The 17994-nt window shown below is 52.2% G+C and overlaps 1 protein-coding gene across 1 annotated transcript in view; it reads right to left on the bottom strand.

Moving 5' to 3' along the window:
• LOC147097620 (adhesion G protein-coupled receptor E3-like) overlaps nucleotides 1–17994 on the bottom strand; it is a 103500-nt gene that overhangs the window by 71155 nt on the left and 14351 nt on the right. The gene's annotated exons all lie outside the window — the stretch shown is intronic.

The following is a 17994-nucleotide window of genomic DNA, read 5'->3' on the forward strand; positions in this document are numbered from 1 at the left end:
AGGACAGAGGAGAGGAGAGGGAAAAAGGAGGCCAACACCTACCAGAGGAGAGGCCTTTCCACCACTGCCTCCCCAAATCGGCCTCCATTCCAGGAGAGGGAGAGAGGGGAGAGAAGCAACAACCAACACCCACCATCAACTGCTTGGAAGGAGGGAAGGATAACATCTTCACTGAACATCTGCAGGTGGGTGTTATTTGGTGCACTCTCCAAAAGACTTTGTATTGTAGGTGGGGGGAGGAAAGAAGACCGGAACACCAAGGGGTGTCTGTGTGTGTGTGTGGCTCTTGTAGAATACTAGGCCACACACACCACTATCAAACGCCCCCTTCTATTGCCTGGCCTGGGACAGCTGGAGCTGCCTAGGTGAAGTCTTTAATTCCATTAAACATCGTTAAGACCTGGTGCAGGACTGAGCCTGGGCATCTCCAGCTTTCCCAGGTGAAGACATCTTCGCCCCCCTGCCAGAAGACCACCACCATCAAAGACTTTTAATTCCCATCGGAGAGTGCACCCCTGCCAACACCCACCCACCCACCATCCTGAGTGGCAACCTTGCCCTTGCGGCCTCCCTCCTTCCCACCCCCCACCCCCACTCTCTCTCTCTCTTTGTCTCTCTCTGCCTCTTTCTCTGAGGCACTTCAATTTCATCTTATTTATTAATTGCCTATTGAGCAGAGGGGAGAAGGCCCCTCTCCCAATTTCAATCAATAAGGGGAGAGGTGTGCCTTCAATCTAAACAGCTCCCTCTGCTCAATAGAGGACCAAAAAAAATACCTGAGGCCATTAACACCTTCAGGCCTGTGACTTGGGGTGAGTGTAGCTCTTATAAAAACACCCCATAATGGCGACTGCATCTTCGCCGGTGGCGGGGCCAGCCAGGACTTATGCGGGAGTGGCAGCCACAGCCACAGCTGCTCCCACTGCTTCTGCTGCCCCGTCACCCTTTAAACTTATAACAAAAAAGCTTGGGGTGAAGAGCTACACTCACCCCACTATGACCATTGAGGCCTGCGTTAAAGCCATGCCTGGGGTTGTCGGCCCCTCAGCCATCGTCGCGGCCTCAAAAATGTATGGGAAGGCTGTGTTCTTCCTGGGGTCGGAGCGGGCGGTGTCCCTGGCCATCGCCAAGGGGCTTACCGTGGGCGGGGCCTTCCTGCCGGTGGATCCTCTCGAGGCCACCGCGCAGAGGATCGTCATTTCTAACGTCCCGCCCTATGTTCCTGGTGAGCTCCTCCTCCCCCATTTACGCCAACTTGGGGAGGTGAGGTCGGGGATCACACCCATCCCGCTCGGCTTCCGGGAGGCCAGCCTTCACCACGTCTTCTCCTTCCGGCGCCAGCTGTTTATCCAGCTGGCGCGGGAGGAGGACACCGACGGGGTGTTCGTCGTCCTCCACGAGGGGGCCGCCTATCGCGTCTTCTGGACGTCGGACGGTGTGCGGTGCCATGCCTGCAAGGAGGTGGGGCACATCAGGAAAAACTGCCCCGCCTCCAAGGCCGCCAGATCGTCTAGTGCGGCCGAGGCTGGCGCCGCCACCACTCCTCCCCCCGTGTCTGCCCGCGCATCCCGAGTAACCGATGCGCGGTCGACGCCGGAGGCCAATGCCACCAAGGCCTCTGGCGGGGGGGAGGGAGCGCGTCCGGCCGGAAAGAAGGCGCAGAATAAAACCAAACACCTTAGGGTGGGTCCCCCCATGGAGGGCCAGCCTTTGCCCCTTGAGCCCCTTACACCCGCGCTCCTCGCGGAGTTAATCGGGGCAGACGCGAGTGGGAGGGGCCTCATGCCCATGCCTGTGGCCGCAACCGCCGTAGCGGAAACGCCAATACCTGCGGCCGGGCTCGGGCCCGAGGAACCCGACAAACCTGCTCCGCCGGAGGGAGCGGACGAGGAGGCCCCTGCAGACATGGAGGTCTCCCTCGCTCCCTCCGCGTTAAAAAGGCGCGACCCCCTGGAAGAGGAGGAGGACCGGGAGGAGGAAGGTCCCTCCGAGCAGGGGGAGTCGTCGCCCGCCGCGGGTACTGCGCCCCCCCCACCCCGCCGCTGTTGTCTTCATCAGCGATCGGCGGGGGTTGCCTGTCCCTCAGGAGGCTGAGGCAGATGTGTCTGTCCGGCACGTGCCTCCCGGGGATGGGGACGAGACCCTGCCCGTGGGGGGGGTCACGGATCAACCCGCGGCAATTGACATTTTATCTGTGCCGCTACCCCTCGCCGGGTCGGGCGGCCTGGGGTCCGGGTCGGGCGAGTTTGAAGTAGATGAGCTCGCCCAATGCGACCCGGACATCTCCCAGAGGCTGCTCGACCTGGTCGAGGTTTTAATTCAAGACACCCCACCCGCTGGGTCGGAGGTTGGTGGCGGGGAGGAGGATGGCCCCCTGGCTGCGTCTCTGGTGCCGGACGTACTGGAGGAGCTGGGAATTGTTCTCTCCCCAGTTTCTCCGGTCGTTCTGGCGTCTGGGGCGGAGGGGAGCTCTGAACCGCCGCCGTCTTCTGGCCCGGCGCCCCTAGAGGAGCCCAGGGAGGAATCCGATGCCACCGATCCTGGAGGTGGGATCCGGGCGGAGGCGGGGCCGGCTGGTGTGGCCGAGCCGTCCGCTGCGCACTGCGCGGCGGACGGGTCGGCCACTGGTGACGACCCCCTGGAGGAGGATGGGGACTCGGTGATGGGCACGGAGGACGATTTGGACTCCAGCACCGACGAGGCGATGGATGACCTCGTGCCCCTCGCCGAGTCTCCCCTCATTCCCGTAAGGGAACTCCGGGACATTATGGCCACGTGCATGGGTCGGCACAATAAGATCCGGCTGGCCCTCGACAGGTGGTCGGAGCTGGCGCTGCTCATCGTGTCCGTCCGCGCCGCCGTTAAGATCATGGGCGCAGACGAGGGTGTGAACCCGCTCGAGCTGCGTTGGCTCAGAACGTCCCTCACTGGGCTGCTGAGGAAGTGGCGGCTGACCAGCGGCTGCGCTCCCTCCCCCTGTTAGGTGTAGGTAGAGGTTGCACTATGTTTCTGACATGAAGATAACCATAGCCAACCCCAACATCAACGGCAGCAGGGAGGCGCGCCGCAAATTCAATAACTTCTCGGTCCTTCGGGACGGGAAGTATGCGGTGTGCTTCCTGCAAGAAACCCACACCGTTCCAGGAGACGAAGCCACGTGGCTCCTGGAGTGGCAAGGAGGGGTCAGCATGAGTCACCTCTCCAATAATTCCAGCGGGGTGGCTATCTTGCTGGCCCCGCATTTTCAGCCGGAGATCTTGGGGGTCAAGGAGGACGTGCCGGGCCGCTTGCTCCAGGTCACTGTTTGCCTGGGGGGGGTGCCGCTCCATCTAGTGAACGTGTACGCCCCTCAGACCGGTGCGCAGCAAGTGCGCTTCTTCAAAGAAGTGTCCGCTCTTTTGGGCTCCGTCGACGTGGGCGAATGCGTCATCCTCGGGGGGGATTTTAACTGCACCCTCGAGGCGAGGGACCGTTCGGGTCCCCCGCGAAGCCCGGCGGCGATGGAGAAGTTGAGGGACCTGGTTGGGTCCTTCGACTTGGTCGACGTCTGGCAAAATCTCCACCCCGACTCCAGCACCTTCACTAGTGTGAGGTCTGGGGGAGGAAGGTCCAGAATCGACCGCCTCTACATTTCCCGGGCGTACGTCTCCTGTGTTCCGGCGGCTTCCATGCGGCCGGTGCCGTGCACGGACCACCACCTGGTGTGGGCGGAGCTCGCTCCGCTGTGCGCGCGGGGGGTGTCCGCGTACTGGCATTTTAACAACCTGCTGCTGGAGGACGCGCGGTTCCGGGATTCGTTTCGTCGGTTCTGGGCTGACTGGAGAAGGAAGCGGGGGGGCTTCCCCTCCTTGAGGCTATGGTGGGACGTGGGCAAGGCTCACGTCCGTCTCTTCTGTCAGGAGTACGCGAAGGGGTCGACCAAGAGGCGGGAGGCCCGGGTCGGGCGGTTGGAGAAGGAGGTGCTCGACCTGGAGTCCCGTCTCGGTCAGGTCGTCGAGGACCCGGCCCTGCGGAAGGTGTACGAAGAGAAGAAAGCCGCGCTGAAGGACTTGCAGCTCGTCGGGTCCCGAGGCTCATACGTGAGGTCGCGGATCCAGCTCCTGCGGGACCTGAACCGCGGCTCTCCCTTCTTCTACTCACTGGAAAAAAGACGGGGGGTCCGTAAGCAGCTCTTGGGGCTGCTGGCCGACGACGGATCCCTGGTCTCGGATCCGGAGGGAATCAGCGCGGAGACCCGCGCCTATTACAGGGCTCTGTTCTCTCCGGATCCGTCCAGCAAGGATGCGCGCAGAGCTTTGTGGGAGGACCTGCCGAAGATCAGCAAAGAGGGCGCCGAAAAATTGGACGCTCCGCTAAGCCTGGTGGAGCTGACCGGCGCCCTCCGCCAGCTCTCCAGGGGAAAGTCCCCGGGGCTGGACCGGCTGACCGTGGAGTTCCACAGGGCGTTCTGGGACGTCTTGGGGGGCGACTATGCGCGGGTCCTGGGGGAAAGTTTGGCAACCGGGGAGATGCCCCTTTCTTGGCGCAGGGCGGTCATTGTCCTGCTGCCTAAGAAGGGCGATCTCCGCCTCCTTAAGAACTGGCGCCCGGTCTCCCTCCTCAGCACGGACTATAAAATCTTTGCCAGGGCCATGTCTGCTCGCCTTGGCACCGTGCTGGCCCACATGATCCACCCCGACCAGTCCTACACGGTCCCGGGCCGGACCATTCACGATAACATCCATCTGGTCCGGGACCTGGTCCACCACTCCCACAGGGCTGGTCTGTCGGTCGCTTTCCTTTCCCTGGATCAGGAGAAGGCGTTCGACAGGGTGGATCACGAGTATCTCTTCGGGACTCTGCACGCATTCGGGTTCGGGACGCATTTCGTCGCCCGGATCCGACTTCTGTACGCCGCCGCCGAGTGTCTGATTAAAGTTAACGGGTCCTTGATGGCGCCCCTTCACTTCGGGAGGGCGGTGCGTCAGAGATGCCCCATGTCTGGTCAGTTATACGCCGTTTGCGTGGAGCCTTTCCTGCGCCTCTTGCGGAAGAGGTTGACGGGACTGGCTCTGCAAGGGCCGAGCGTGGAGGTGGTCCTCTCGGCTTACGCCGATGATGTGCTCCTCACGGTCACGGATCCTGCTGACTTGCGGAGGATGCGGGAATGCCAGCAGATTTACTCGGACGCATCCTCCGCCAAGATCAACTGGGAGAAATGTTCCGGACTCCTGGTGGGTCAGTGGCGGGTGGACTCCCTGCCGGAGGAGTTCAGGCCTTTCGCCTGGAGCACCACGCACCTCCTCTATTTGGGAGTCTACCTTAGCCCTGCCGAGGATGCCTGGCCAGCGAACTGGCAAGAGCTGGAGGCCAAAGTCACCGCTCGCCTAGGACGCTGGACAGGACTGCTCCGAGTGTTGTCCTACAGGGGTCGAGCGCTGGTCATAAACCAGCTGGTGGCCGCCATGTTGTGGTACCGGTTGGTCACTTTGATCCCTCCCCCTGCGTTTGTCGCCAAGATGCAGAAGAAGCTCATCGACTTCTTCTGGGACAAAAGGAAGCACTGGGTCTCTGCCGCGGTTCTGAGTCTCCCGCTTAGGGAGGGCGGTCAGGCGCTGGTGTGCCTTCGCACCCAGGCTGCGACTTTCCGTCTTCAGACACTGCAGCGATACCTGTACGTCGAGAATCCTCCGAGATGGTGTGCGCTGGCGACGTATTTTTTCCGCCAGCTGCACGGCCTCAATTACGACATGCAGCTCCTGTTTGTGAAAGTGGGCTGCAGGCGTGCCGGCCTGCGGGAGCTGCCTGTCTTCTACGAGGAACTGCTATGGGTTTGGAACTACGTCGCTTCCAGGCGGAGCTCTCCCCCGTCAGGAGCGCCAGCTCTCCTTCGGGAGCCGCTGCTCAGGAATCCGCACCTCCACGACCGCGGGTTCGGGCGGCTGGCGGAGGGCAGGGCTGTGCCTGGCAAGGTGACCAGAGTCGGGGACCTGCTCGATGGCGGAGGAACATAAGAACATAAGAAATAGGAGCAGGAGTAGGCCAATCGGCCCCTCGAGCCTGCTCCGCCATTCAATAAGATCATGGCTGATCTGATCCTAACCGCCAATCCACTATCACAGAACCATCTCCTGAATCTAACAGAATTAGACACACGAAATAGGAGCAGGATCAGGCTACACGGCCCCTGGGCCCGCTCCGCTACCCACAGGGCCATGACCGATCCGAACCTAGACTCATGTCCAATTTCCTGCCCGCTCCCCGTAACCCTTAATTCCCTTTACTTCTAGGAAACTGTCTATTTCTGTTTTAAATTTATGTAATGATGTAGCTTCTACAGCATTTTGGGGCAGCATATTCTATGGACCTACCACCCTCTGAGTGAAGTAGTTCCTCCTCATCTCAGTTTTGAAAGAGCAGCCCCTTATTCTAAGACTATGCCCCCTAGTTCTAGTTTCACCCATCATCGGGAACATCTTCCCCGCATCCACCCGATCCAACCCCTTCACAATCTTATATGTTTCAATAAGATCGCCTCTCATTCTTCTGAACTCCAATGAGTAGAGTCCCAATCTACTCAACCTCTCCTCATATGTCCATCCCCTCATCCCCGGGATTAACCGAGTGAACCTTCTTGGTACTGACTCGAGAGCAAGTATGTCCTTTCTTAAGTATGGACACCAAAACTGTACGCAGTATTCCAGGTGCGGTCTCACCAATACCTTGTACAACTGAAGCAATACCTCCCTATTTTTATATTCTCTCCCCCTAGCAATGAAAGCCAACATTCCATTGGCCTTCTTAATCACTTGCTGCACCTGCATACTAACCTTTTGAGTTTCGTGCACCAGGACCCCCAGATCCCTTTGTACTTCAGTACTTTCCAGTTTCTTGCCATTAAGATAATAACTTGCTCTATGATTTTTCCTGCCAAAGTGCATAACCTCACACTTTCCAGTATTGTATTCCATCTGCCAAATCTCTGCCCACTTACTTAGCCTGTCGATGTCCCCTTGCAGGTTTTTTATGTCCTCCTCACTCACTACTTTCCCTCCCATCTTAGTATCGTCTGCAAACTTTGATATGTTACACTCGGTCCCCTCCTCCAAATCGTTAATATAGATTGTAAAGAGTTGGGGACCCAGCAATGACCCCTGCGGAACACCACTAGTTACTGATTGCCAGTCTGAGAATGAACCATTTATCCCAACTCTCTGCCTTCTGTTAGATAGCCAATCCTCTATCCATGCCAGAATATTACCTCCAATCCCGTGATTTTTTATCTTAAATAATAATCTTTTGTGTGGCACCTTGTCAAATGCCTTTTGGAAGTCTAAATACACTACGTCCACTGGTTCCCCTTTATCCACCCTATACGTTACTTCCTCAAAGAACTCCAGCAAATTTGTCAAACATGACTTCCCCTTCATAAAACCATGCTGACTTTGTCCTATTAAATTATGATTATCCAAATGTCCTGTTACTGTCTCCTTAATAATGGACTCCAAAATTTTAGCTACCACAGATGTTAGGCTAACCGGTCTATAGTTTCCAGCCTTCTGTCTACTGCCCTTTTTAAATAAGGGTGTTACATTAGCAGTTTTCCAGTCTGCCGGGACCTTTGCCGAGTCCAGGGAGTTTTGGAAAATTATTACCAATGCATCCACAATCCCTACCGCCACTTCCCTCAAGACCCTAGGATGTAAGCCATCAGGTCTAGGTGATTTATCCGCCTTGAGTCCCATTATTTTACCGAGTACCACTTCCTTAGTGATTTTGATCGTGTTTAGCTCCTCCCCCCCCCCCCCCCCCATAGCCCCCTGTTTGTCCAGTGTTGGGATATTCTTAGTGTCTTCTACTGTAAAGACTGATATAAAATATTCATTCAGTGTTTTTGCCATCTCCATATTTCCCACCATTAATTTCCTGGTCTCATCCTCTAAGGGACCAACATTTACTTTAGCCACCCTTTTTCTTTTTATATAACTATAAAAACTCTTACTATCTGTTTTTATATTTTTTGCTAATTTACTTTCATAATCTATCTTCCCTTTCTTAATCAATCTTTTTGTTATTTTTTGCTGTCTTTTAAAGTTTTCCCAATCCTCTATCCTCCCACTAGATTTGGCTACCTTATATGCCCTTGTTTTTAGTCAAATACTATCCTTAATTTCTTTACTTAGCCACGGATGGCTGTCTTTTCTTTTACACCCTTTTCTTCTCAGTGGAATATATATTTTTTGGAAGTTGTAAAATAACTCCTTAAATGTACACCACTGATCATGTATCGTCTTACCCTTTAATATATTTTCCCAATCCACTCTACTCAATTCCGCTCTCATACCTTCATAGTCTCCTTTATTCAAGCTTAGCACGCTTGTTTGAGATCCAACCTTCTCACCCTCTAATTGAATATGGAATTCAACCATGTTATGGTCACTCATTCCAAGGAGATCCTTTACTAGGACATTTTTTATTAATCCCATCTCGTTACACAGGACCAGATCTAAGGTTGCTTGCCCCCTGGTCGGTTCAGTTACATACTGCTCAAGAAACCCATCCCTAATACACTCAATGAACTCATCCTCAAGGCAGCCCTGCCCAATTTGATTTGTCCAATTAATATGATAGTTAAAATCCCCCATAATTATAGATGTTCCCTTATTACAAGCCTCAATTATTTCCTGATTGATACTCCGTCCAACAGAGTTGCCACTGTTCGGAGGCCTATAGACTACGCCCACTAGTGTTTTTTTCCCCTTATTATTCCTTACCTCCACCCAAACTGTTTCATTATCCTGATCTTTTGACCCAATATCATTTCTCTGTATTACAGTGATTCCTTCCTTTATTAACATAGCCACACCACCTCCCCTTCCTTCCTGCCTGTCCTTCCTGATCGTTAAATAACCTGGTATGTTTAATTCCCAGGCATTGTCACCCTGCAGCCATGTTTCTGTAATGGCCACAAGATCATACCCATATGTAGTTATTTGTGCCATTAACTCGTCTATTTTGTTACGAATGCTACGTGCATTCAGATAGAGAACTTTAAAAGATGTTTTGTGACACTTAGTTCCTGCTTTTGCCCTTTTTATTACTTTACCTTTTACTCCATACCTTCTGCCCCTTCCTGACACGCTCTGGTTTTTAATTTCCCCACTGCTACCTAAGTCTATGACCTTCTCTGTTGTCATTTTTATTATTTGCTCTCTAGGAACCTCCCCCCCACTAGTTAGTTTAAAGCGGGCTAGATGGCGCTGGAGGAGCTGGCGCGGCGCCTGTCCTGGGCCAACGTCCGGCTCGCGGTCAAAGCCATCGAGTCGGTGAAAGTGGCACTGGGCCCCGACTCCACTAGGTGTATCGAGGCGGCTCAAGCACGTGGGGCGATCCCGTCCGAGCTTATCCCTGTTCGGATGGAATTCCTCATTGGCGCCTGGCCCTGAAACTCCCCTTGGGAACCGGCGCCTCACAACTTGAGCCGTCTCGAGGAAATACCCTCCGTGCCTTTTCATTCCGCGCGGAGGGGTTTCCTGTACGGGCTGCTCCTGCACACTCTCCATTTTGCCATCTTCGTCTGCCGTCTGGACACGCTTTGGTGTGGCATCTTGCTGACCGGTGGAGGCAGAGGTCCCCAATGGAGGGCTCTCTACGCAGGAGTCCTCCCTTGTTCCATCGGGGACTTGGCCTGGAGGGTGTTGCACGGAGCGGTCCCGTGCAATATGGTTTTAAGTAGGTTCACGGACTCCCAGGCCGCCTGCATTTTTTGTGGCCTGGAGGAGTCCGTGTTTCACGTTTATGTCGAGTGTGAGAGGTTGCAGCCCCTCTTTCACTACTTGAAGGGGCTGCTCCTCGATTTTTGGTTGCACTTCAGTCCCACGCTCTTGATCTACGGTCACCCGGTGCGGAGGGGAGCGGGCAGGTTGGAGGGCCTCCTTGTCGTCCTGCTCCTGGGCCTGGCTAAAAGAGCCATCAATTGGTCCAGGCAGCGGGCGGTCGAGGGGGTCGTCCGGCCAGATTGCCTGCCTCTCTTCCGCGGCCATGTTCGCGCCCGGGTGGCCCTGGAGATGGAGCACGCAGTGTCCGCCGGCATGCTTGAGTATTTCCGCGACCGGTGGGCGCCGCGGGGACTGGAGTGCATCATCAACCTGGAAAACCAAAATTTAATTTGATTTGTTACGTTTTAGTTGAACTTTTGTTAATTTACAGTCCAATTTGTTTTGGGGGTTTTTTGGGTCCAAACAAAAGAGTACCCTCTGTTCAGTAAAGTACCTGTTAAACTGTTCTCCCGAAGTCCATGTATTATTGAGGCGCGGACTTTACAGTGGCGACGAGCAAGTTCGAACTCACCGGCAGAGTTACATCACCTCACGGGGATCTCACCCTGAGAAGAAGTTTCTTGGAGGTCGAAGTCTGAGCAACGGGCACCGACCGCTGGCAACCGCCCAAGGATCCATCGGTGTTAGGATAATTGCGGGAGAGGCTGTGGAGAGCTGAGCTTGGCCCCCCAGTTAAGTTGTTCCAGCAAATCGTGCTGGTAGCAGATAGTGCACTGACCCTTCCGGACTGCGGATGGCTCAAGCTTGATCGAGCGGCTCTGCAAAAGGGGCCGCGCAGCGTCGCCGGGAGGAGAAAGAGAGAGAGAGGGTGGAGCGCACAGGGCGCAGTCGGTGCTCAAGAACCGGGCAGCGGAGAGAAAATAAACGAGGGGAAGGAAAGTGAGACGCGCCGAAGCCGCAGGCCGCCGCCATTACCCTGTAGAACGCTAGGAGCAGCGTGGCAGCAAGGGGAAGAAGGAAAAGTGCGGGAGGCGCCATTTTATTCCATTGGGGAAGAAGAAAAAGCGTGGGAGGCGCCATTTTAAATCACCCAAGATGCCGAAAAGTGGCAGTATCACTGCTTTCGACAACGAGGTAGAAGACTGGACCAAAGATGTGCGGGTTAGGTTGATTGGCCATGATAAAAAATTGGCCCTTAGTGTTAGGGGGGATTAAATACGTGGGGTTACGGGGTTACTGGGATAGGGTTTGGGTGGGATGGCTGTCGGTGTAGGGACCGGGTGCTAGGGTTTGGATGATCAGCCATGATCTCGTTGAATGGCGGAGCAGGCTCGAAGGGCCGAATGGCCTACCCCTGTTCCTATCTTCTATGTTTCTATGTTTCTATGTATCTGGAAAGAATTGATGTATACTGCAAGGCAAATGAAGTGGCCGATGGAAAGAAGGCGTCAGTATTATTAAATTTGATGGGTGCAGAAACGTACGGCCTATTGCGGAATTTAATTACCCCAGCTAAACCAATGGAGAAAAGTTTTGAGGAGATTGTTAATATCTTACAGGAACACCTAAACTCTACACCGCTGCTGATAGCAGAAAGATTCAAGTTCCATAAAAGAAACCAGCACAAAGATGAGAGCAATGCTGACTATCTTACGGAACTACGCAAGTTATCGAAGCACTGCCAGTTCGGAGCAGGGCTGGCAGACACCTTACGGGATAAGTTTGTCTGCGGGCTCCAGAGTGAAGGAACCCAGAAACGACTACTTTCGAAAAAGGACCTGACGCTAGAACAGGCTTTCAGCATGGCAGTATCCTACGATGCAGCAGCACGGGGAGCTGCGGAAATACAACAGAAACCACAAGAATACAGCGCTAACGAAATGGCGTATGGAGCAGAAAAGTGCTATCGCTGCGGCAGAACAACCCATGAGCAGAAGGACTGCTGGTTTAAGGACAAAGTATGCAGGCAATGCAGAAAAATGGGATATATAGCAAGAGTCTGCAGGTCGGGAAAGAAAACCAACACTACAAGAACTACTAAGGAAAAGTACAAGAAAGTAAACAAAATGACAGACAGTAGTTCAGAAGATCAGGAGAGTGATAACGACTCCGGGAGCAGGAGACTAAGTTGTCTAAAGCTACACAACATGATCGCAAAGGAGGATCACCGAACCATTTGGGTCACCCTCATGATAGCAGGGTCCCAAGTAAAGATGGAATTAGATACAGGATCAGCCCTAACTGTCATGAATCGACGAGACTATGAGCGGCTATTCTCACACATACCCTTAAAGGACACGTCCATTGTATTGAAGACATACACGGGGCAAAAAGTCTACCCCAGAGGAAAAATAAGGGTGCCAGTTAAATATAACAGCAAGGAAACACAGAAACTGTATCTATATATACAACAAGATGGAGGACCACCATTATTGGGACGTGAATGGATCCGAAAAATACAATTGGATTGGCATTCCATTCAGGTGCTAACTGTGACTGACAAAAAGGATGATGACGTCGCACCTGGACGTTTGTCACAAATTCTAACGGACGCGAAAGAGGTGTTCCAACAAGGACTTGGGACTCTAAAAGGAGTAAAGGCAACGATAAAAATCGAAGATAACGCAAACCCAAAATTTTTTAAGGCCAGACCGGTGCCGTACACGATCTGCCCAGCCGTTGAAGCAGAACTGGAGAGTCTAGAGTGTTCGGGTGTGCTGTCCAAGGTGGACTGGAGCGAGTGGGCCACACCCATCGTGCCTGTAATGAAGAAATCATTGAGCAGCACGCCTGGGGAGCCGAAGAAGGTTCGCATCTGTGGGGACTTCGAGGCGACTGTGAACCCAGTCCTGCACACAGTACAATATCCACTTCCACGGATAGAAGATATTTTCGCCTCACTATCTGGAGGGAAACGTTTTACAAAGATTGATCTGGCCCAAGCGTATCTACAAATGGAGGTGGAAGAAGCATCTAGGAAATACCTCACGATAAACACTCACAAAGGCCTTTACCAGTACAATCGACTGGTATTCGGGGTAGCATCAGCCCCGGCTATTTGGCAGAGGGCAATGGAACAAGTCCTGCAAGGGATCCCAGGGACCCAGTGTTATTTGGATGACATCCTGGTGACGGGCAAAAATGACAGTGAACACCTTGCCAACCTGGAGCAGGTGCTCACTAGATTGCAGGAATATAGGCTACGAGCCAACCGCCCCAAATGCGAGTTCTTCAGGAGACAAATCTCGTATTGTGGCCACATGATTGATGAGGAAGGGTTGCATAAGTCGCCAGACAAGGTTGAGGCTGTAGTCAAGGCTCCAGCACCGGAAAATGTTTCACAACTGAGGTCGTTTCTCGGGCTGGTGAACTACTACCATAAGTTCTTGCCGAATTTATCTACAATTCTGCACCCACTGAATGCCCTGCTGCAAACTGGAGTAACATGGAAATGGAGTGATGAGTGTAAGCGTGCCTTTCAGGAATGTAAATGCCTAATCACTTCAAAAGAAGTATTGGCCCACTACAACCCAACACTACCGATTCGGTTGGCATGTGATGCGTCACCCTACGGCATTGGAGCGGTGCTGTCACACAAATTCCTTGACGGTTCAGAGAGGCCAATAGCCTTTGCGTCGCGCTCGTTAACCTCAGCCGAGCGTAATTACGCCCAGATTGACAGGGAGGCCCTCAGCCTGGTGTGGGGGGTGAAGAAGTTCAATCACTATCTACACGGGCAGAAATTCACCCTACTGACTGATCATCAGCCCCTGGTCGCCATTTTTAACCCAAAGAAGGGCGTTCCGGTGATGACGGTGCAACGGCTGCAAAGATGGTCACTTTTCCTAGGGGCACATCAGTACGACATAGAATACAAGGGTACGAAGCAGCATGGAAACGCTGATGGGCTGTCACGCCTACCGTTGCCTACGGTAGAGGAAGCACCTGCAGTGGACCCTGTTGAGATATTCCATGCGACCATAGTCGAATGTCTGCCTGTTACAAACTCAAGTATAGAGAAGGAAACCCGAAATGACCCGACACTCTCTCGGGTCTATGATTTGACGGTGAAGGGATGGCCAGCATATGGCGACTCACTGTTGCCAGCATTCTCGCCAAGGAGAGAACAGCTGTCAGTGTGCCGGGGGACCTTGATGTGTGGATCCCGAGTGGTAATTCCACCCAAGTTGAGAGACAGAATGCTCAATGAGCTTCATGAAGGTCATCTGGGAAGGGTAAAAATGAAAAGCCTAGCCAGGGCTTATGTGTGGTGGCCGGGAATCGATAAACAAATCGAGGACCTGACTAAGAGCTGCTCAGGATGCCAGAAAGTCCAAAATGCACCACCACGGGCCCCTCTACACCCATGGGAGTGGCCCTCATCTCCATGGCAACGGGTACACATTGATTTTGCTGGTCCATTTATGGACTCAATGTTTCTAATCACCGTGGACGCCCATTCGAAATGGCCAGAGGTCATCAAAATGTCCTCCACCACCACGGAGAAAACTATTGCAGTCTTACGGACCATCTTCGCCAGGAATGGTTTGCCAGAACAGATTTGCTCCGACAATGGGCCACAGTTTGTGTCCAAGGATTTCCGGAGGTTTCTGAGGAATAATGGGGTGAAACATTACACATCTGCCCCATATCATCCAGCCACAAATGGATTGGCTGAAAGATTTGTTCAGACCTTTAAAAAGGCAATAAAGGCGATGTATAACGACGACATACCACTACAACACAAGGTAGATAATTTCTTGTTTGCTTACCAGAATGCGACACATGCAGTCACCAACCAAGCTCCAGCCATAATGTTCTTCAACCGAAGGCTAAGATGTCGCCTGGATTTGCTCAAACCAAACATAAGATGAGATGTTGAGGATAAGCAATTCCAGCACATCAACGAGAGGCCAACCAGGAGCTTCAAGATAGGGCATCCAGTCTTGGCCCGTGAATACCGAACAGAGAAATCGCAGCCAGGAACGATATGCACACAGCAGGGACCACTAATGTACACAGTGGACGTTGGAGAGAGCATCATGAGACGCCATGCTGACCAGATTCTAGAGTCACAGGAACAAGCCAAACCTATACCACGAGCATGTGCACCTGGTAATGAGCCCGAAGTACAGATTGCATCTACCTCAGAAGCAGTGGTATTGGAAGCTGACGAACCAACCAATGACAATGAGCCAGAATCGACTCCACCGCAAGAACAGGATACTCGAGAAAGGTGCTATCCAGTCAGGATTAGGAAGCCTCCTCAAAGACTGAACTTATAAATGATTATTTCAGTTGATGTATATAGTACCGAGAAAATTGTAATTGTAATTAGTTATTATTTAGTTGTTAAATGAATGTTATGTGCTGTTTATCTAAAAGGGGAGGAATTGTTGTGTATGTACCTTTAAGGGAAGAACTGATTTTATACTGCAGTACCGGCAGTAACCCCCACTGTATAAAAGGCCCTAGCAGGCTTCTGTATTTCAGTCTGACGTTACCCTCTGTTCAGTAAAGTACCTGTTAAACTGTTCTCCCGAAGTCCGTGTATTATTGAGGCGCGGACTTTACAGTAGGTCCTGTCTGGGCCAATGTTTCTCCCCTCCTGAAGGCGATGACTCCCATTGGGGGCTCTCCAACCTCTCATCCAAGTGTCCATTCCTCCTGGGTGAGGCTAGACAGTGAGAGTCAGCAGATTGTGGGGGGAGGCATCACTGGTTGATGTGAAGTCAGATTGTCTACCCATTAACTCTGAATGCGAAGAAAATCTAATCGTTAAGTCTTTCTGAGGTACCAAAAAATTCACAATTTACCATTTTTTCTGCTAACAATGACTGATGAGTTCTCTTATCCCTTGGGTTCATGTCTTCTAATGACCTTCTATATTCTTCAAACTAACAAGTTCCATTTCAGTTTGCTCCTAGTGTGATCGGTACTGTTCTACATAGGTCAACTGATCACAGAATCATAGAATGTTACAGCACAGAAGGAGGCCATTCGGCCCATCGTGCCTGTGCCAGCTCTTTGAAAGAGCTCTCCAATTAGTCCAACTAACCCCGCTCTTTCTCCATTTTTCCTTTGATTGAGAGGGCATTTTTTTTTAATTATCACTCATGATCCAGCGTTCCCCAGGCAATCTATACAATCCTTTGTGTGTGCTCTGCACCCTGTGCCACTTTGTGCATTTACTGAAAGACAGGTGAATGTTTTGGATGTAGCTCCTGTAGCAGAATAGTCTTTTCCTTGGTGTTACGTCCGTGTAATACTAAGAAAAGGACTGCAGAGAATGGTACAACAGGTGTTTACTCAACGTGGTTCAAACTGCAACTGAAACAACAGATTACTACTCAGCGTTATATACAGGTGTGGTCACTGCCGGTACTACAGTATACATGAGCTGTAGAAAGTAGTTCCCCCCTTAAAGGTACATACATTACAATTCCTCCCCTTTTAGATTAACAGTACCATAACACTCATTTAACAATTAAATATCAAACTAATTACAATTACACTTTTAATGTGCAACATTAGCTGAAAATAGTCTATTTATAAATTCAGTCTTTGTGGAGGCTTCCTGATCCTTTCTGGATAGTGCCTTTCCCGAGTGTCTTGCTCTTGGTGCGGAGGCGATTCTGGCCCCCTGTCGTCGGTTGGTTCATCAGCTTCCGATGCTACTGTTTCTAGGGTAGATGCTACCTGTACGTCGGGTTCATCACCAGGTACGTATGGGCGAGGCATGGGGTTGACTTGTTCCTGTGACTCTAGGATCTGGTCAGCATGGTGTCTCACGATGCTCTCCCCAACGTCCACTGTGTACATTAGTGGGCCCTGCCATGTGCATATCGTTCCTGGCTGCCATTTTTCTGTTCGGTAGTCGCGGGCCAAGACTGGTTGCCCTACATCGAAGCTCCTTGTTGGCTTCTCATGGATGTGCTGGAATTGCTTACTCTCAACATCTCTTCGTACGTTTGGTCTGAGCAAATCCAGGCGAGATCTTAACCTTCGGTTAAAGAACATCATGGCTGGGGCCTGGTTGGTGACTGCATGTGTCGCATTCCGGTAGGCGAACAGGAAATTGTCCACCTTGTGCTGCAGCGGAATGTTGTCATTGTACATAGCCTTTATTGCCTTCTTAAAGGTTTGTACGAACCTCTCAGCCAATCCATTTGTGGCTGGATGATACGGCGCGGATGTGTAATGCCTTACCCCATTCTTTTTCAAGAACCTCCGGAACTCTTCGGACACAAATTGTGGTCCGTTGTCGGAGCAAATCTGTTCTGGCAAGCCATTCCTGGCAAAAATGGTCCGTAGGACTGCAATAGATTTCTCCGTGGTGATGGAGGACATTTTGATGACCTCAGGCCATTTCGAGTGCGCATCCACGGCTATTAAAAACATTGAGTCCATGAATGGACCAGCAAAATCAATATGCACCCATTGCCATGGAGATGAGGGCCACTCCCATGGGTGTAGAGGGGCCTGTGGTGGTGCATTTTGGACTTTCTGGCATCCTGAGCAGCTCTTGGTCATGTCCTCGATTTGTTTATCGATTCCCAGCCACCACACATAAGCCCTGGCTAGGCTTTTCATTTTTACCCCTCCCAGATGACCCTCATGAAGCTCATTGAGCACTCTCTCCCTTAACTTGGGTGGAATTACCACTCGGGATCCACACATCAAGGTCCCCCGGCACACTGACAGCTGTTCTCTCCTTGTCGAGAATGCCGGCAACAGTGAGTCGCCATATGCTGGCCATCCCTTCACCGTCAAATCATATACCCGAGACAGTGTCGGGTCATTTCGGGTTTCCTTTTCGATACAAGCGTTAGTTACCGGTAGGTATTCAACTATAGTCGAATGGAATATTTCGACAGGATCCACTGCTGGTGCTTCCTCCGCAGTAGGCAGTGGCAGGCGTGATAGCCCATCAGCATTTCCATGCTGTTTCGTGCCCTTATATTCAATCTCATAGTGGTGCGCCCCTAGAAAAAGTGACCATCTTTGTAGTCGTTGCGCAGTCATCACCGGAACGCCCTTCTTCGGATTAAAAATGGAGACAAGAGGCTGGTGATCAGTCAGCAAGGTAAATTTCTGCCCGTGCAGATAGTGATTGAACTTTTTCACTCCCCACACTAGGCTGAGTGCCTCCCTGTCAATCTGGGCATAGTTACGCTCAGCTGAGGTTAGTGATCGTGACGCAAAGGCTATTGGCCTCTCTGAGCCGTCCGAGAAT

This window comes from Somniosus microcephalus, chromosome 31, assembly GCF_052327205.1.
Source record: "Somniosus microcephalus isolate GS21.2 chromosome 31, FLI_Smic_1.0, whole genome shotgun sequence".
Taxonomy (NCBI): domain Eukaryota; kingdom Metazoa; phylum Chordata; class Chondrichthyes; order Squaliformes; family Somniosidae; genus Somniosus; species Somniosus microcephalus.